Here is a 3,579-nt window from a genome sequence, read left to right as displayed (position 1 = left end):
TATTTGTACAAAGAATGTATAAAGCTTAGCAAGCAAACAACCCCGCGGCATCGCGCAGGCGGGATTATCTAGTCTTATCAAAAGCCCTAGCTTCGTAGCCAAACACGTACGTGCATCCTCATCCGTTTCCATTTTTTTCAAGCACACTGTTGAGAACGATGACCTAATCCGTGAAGGTTACGATGGCGACATTCTATTGTCATCACTTAATCTCTGCAGTGGGAACGATGATGGTGTTGTTGCCGAAGTTGTTAGGGTTCCGCATCCTATGAATCAGATAAGGCTCTCCTCAGATCTTAGACTTGCTGATCATTGTGATGGTATAATTTTTCTAGCCAGCAATCACTACAAAAAAGAATTCAATTAGCTTCACCAATTTGCGTCGGCGTGCAATTGCCGTCGCCAAAGCCTACTCTTTTGCGACGGCAAAACTTGACCGTCGCAATTATGTAAAAGTTATGCAACCGTATCAATTTCCGTCGCCACTAGTGGTCGCCAACCCCTACGATTTACTTCGGCAAGAATTTGCCGTCGCAAGGTATTAACAATTGGCGACTGCAAAAAACTAGCCGTCGCGTTATCCTAATTAACTCTGCTCCGCCCTCTTTCGTCTTTCAGTTCTTTGAGCCCATAACTCCATCTCGATCTGATACCCCGATGATTACCCAGATCTCCTCCTCGTCTGCTCCTCTTTCCATCACCTCCTTGAGCTATTTTCCTTTCTAGATCTACCAAATTCTGCAGAATACAACCGACGACTAAATGAACCGATTTAGGTCAACTCCATCGAGTTTATCAGGAGATCTACCAACCAGTCGTTCCTCTCAATGTCAAAAACCTAATCTAATACATTTCACCTCACCCACCTACAACCCCAATCGGCTGCAACGATCCCGAGTTCACCTATCTCTTCAAGCTGGTATCACCTTCATGCTTCTACCTCTAATATATGGCATTTTGTTTAGAATTTGCGTTAACAAATTGCTCAAAATAGACATAGCTAGCTGCTCTTCATCCTGTCATAATAGAGGAAAAGAGGAGATAGAAGAGAAAAGAAAGACGAACAGAATAGAGGAAAAGAAGAGATCTCGACGACAAGGTATTTCTGAGAATTGATTTGTGGTTTTCAATGATAGCTATCGATTGTTCAGAAAGTGGGTTATTTTGTGTGCGAATTTCAAATCCAAAGATTCGTTATTTCAAAACAAATCTGAGGTAACAATGTTCAGAAAGAAATTTGCTTTTGTTTGTCAATTGATCTGTTTTTTTATTTGTATGTTTTTGCACAGGAAGGTTGAAAAGGGATTGAAATCGGTAAGCTTCCAAAGTTTGAAGCTTTCATTTTGGTTAGATTTTAGAGGTTGTTTTTTTTTTTGGCTGGAATTGGGTTTTGGGTTTGATTTGTTCTTTGGTTGTCTTTCGTACAATTTGAAACTTTAATTTGATAATTTTGTGAGTTCTTTCTTTTTTCAATTTCTATCTCTGAATTTGTGATTAATTTCTGTTTCTGTTTCTGTTTCTAATTGTATTAAAACAAAGAGTATGGTTGTTTCAAATGCTGTAGAAACTGATAGATTTGATAGATTTTATGTTTAGATGTTTCAAACTGTTTTGGGTTTAGGACTTTGGGATCAGTTTGTACTTTGTACAGATTTGATCTCTTTCTTGGTTTTTTTTTTTCAAAATAAATACAACATCCAACATGTTCTTGAAATGGAAATCATATGAAAAATATGGTGATGATTGAACGAGATTATCATCCCAGGTCCAAATAGAATAAAAATAAAGATTTTGATTCTAAGACTGGCCCCTGCATCTTTAAACGAATGATGGTGTGGGAAGACCAAGTCTGTCCTTCTAATTTGCTATCTTTCTTTGATTTTCTTCTCTCATTATCCTAGCGAGCTCACGACTCGATCTTCAATCATCTTTTCATTTGTTGGACCTCCATGGATAGCTTCACTCTGTTCTTATTCTTTTGACCCAGGTGAGTACTCTGAACAGTGTTCATACTGTCATAGTCAATAGCTTTTGCTTTTTAACTTGACTGAATTAGCTTTATTGTTGTTTGAATTAGTCATTGTATAAATCTGAGATCTTTTTAAAAAAGAAAACAGTTAGATATGATATGTTTGCAGAAAAAGGCCAAGGAGTCCAAAAGTTTTGTTTTTAAATGTGGTTCTGACTAACTTTCATTTTCATTTTGGGTATTTTTGTCAGCCAAATTGCAGTGTTATTGATAGAGCATTCACAATCTGCATAAATAGTTGGAAGATTTAGCTATTTCTCATTTCTTTTGTGTGCTGGATTTGAATAGGGTATTTTTTTTTCTCTGTAAACTTTCAATTCAGTTATGATTTATCGGTTGTGATACAAGCTTTGAAGAATTCATGTCAGTGAATTAACTATTCACTTACTATATAACTGTCTCATTCTCCAGTTGCACTATCTTGGGCTTAACAGAGAGTGGCAGTAGTGTGGTTTTTTTGCTGTTGGTTTTCTTGGGTGAACAAACTATTCTGCATTTCAATATTAGAGAAAAGTTAGAAGCAGAAGAGAGAATATATAAAAGCCAACAGGATCATGTACATATACCCTTGACCATGTGCGGGTGGCAGCACTAACTTGGGTTTGTTTTTCCTTCTAGAAACCGGATCATTTAGTATATGCATAAGGGTATATGTATATGTATATGATTTAATTATTTTCTCAAGTGAACCATCCTCTATTCTTACTTGTTTCGTATGCTTAACTTTTTTATGCTAATTCTCTCCATCTTATAAATACTTTCCTTTTTTCATTTGTTTCTCTTAATGGTACATCCCACTATAAAAAAGCTTTCATTGACAGTCACCTATAGTAGAACAAGTGATCCACAATTTGACTTTCTTATATTGAGGAGTAATCACTTGGAAGATCCTTCAAACTGATCTTACAGCAACTCATACTTGCTAAGCTTGGCTGTCAAGAGTGAGGAAGATAGCTGCCTTAAGAGCTAAGACATTTAGGACAAAAGCAGTTAGATGATGAACCCAGGAATTGGATCTAGAGCATAATTATGAATTTAACAGTTGACTTGGAGAGGACTGAAGTGTAAAATTCCCTAATAATGCAACTTTGTTTGTGTGCCTGCAATTTAACAAAGTTAAATGTCATTTTGCATATCAATTTGGATAGGCAATCTTAGTATGAATTCTTATCTTTTGTAAGCAATCATTGCAGGCGGTTATGAATTCGAAACTTAGTATGAATTCTTATCTTTTAAATGCAGTGTTCGAATAGAAGAGGAAGAAGAGGAGTGATAGATTTGAGTTTGGTTTGAAGAGTAAGGATTGCAGCTTTGGAAATCCTGTATTTTGCTGTTCTGTTTTTTTTTTTTTGTCTTAGTTTTGTTTGATTGGAATCGTTAAAACATATTGGCATTTGATTGCAATGGTTTTATCAGTGTGCTTCAATGATTTTGTATTATTTGTTATGTGTTTCGTTTCATAATTACAAATGCATGTTATGTGAGTATGGAGTAAGCCAAAATCATCATGTTCTGTAACAAATATAATGAGGATAAGATTCATGTAGCAA

General features: G+C 35.9%; 1 long non-coding RNA gene across 1 annotated transcript; it reads left to right on the top strand.

The window, feature by feature from the left end:
• The first annotated feature begins 1,076 nt into the window (after positions 1 to 1,076).
• On the top strand, positions 1,077 to 3,312 carry LOC121051247. Its single transcript, XR_005805399.1, has 3 exons — positions 1,077 to 1,314; positions 1,902 to 1,987; positions 3,272 to 3,312. It is a non-coding gene; the product is annotated as an uncharacterized LOC121051247 (long non-coding RNA).
• Positions 3,313 to 3,579: the final 267 nt, after the last annotated feature.

Source organism: Rosa chinensis, chromosome 2 (genome assembly GCF_002994745.2).
Source record: "Rosa chinensis cultivar Old Blush chromosome 2, RchiOBHm-V2, whole genome shotgun sequence".
Classification (NCBI taxonomy): Eukaryota; Viridiplantae; Streptophyta; class Magnoliopsida; order Rosales; family Rosaceae; genus Rosa; species Rosa chinensis.
This window is presented reverse-complemented; position numbering and strand designations above follow the sequence as displayed.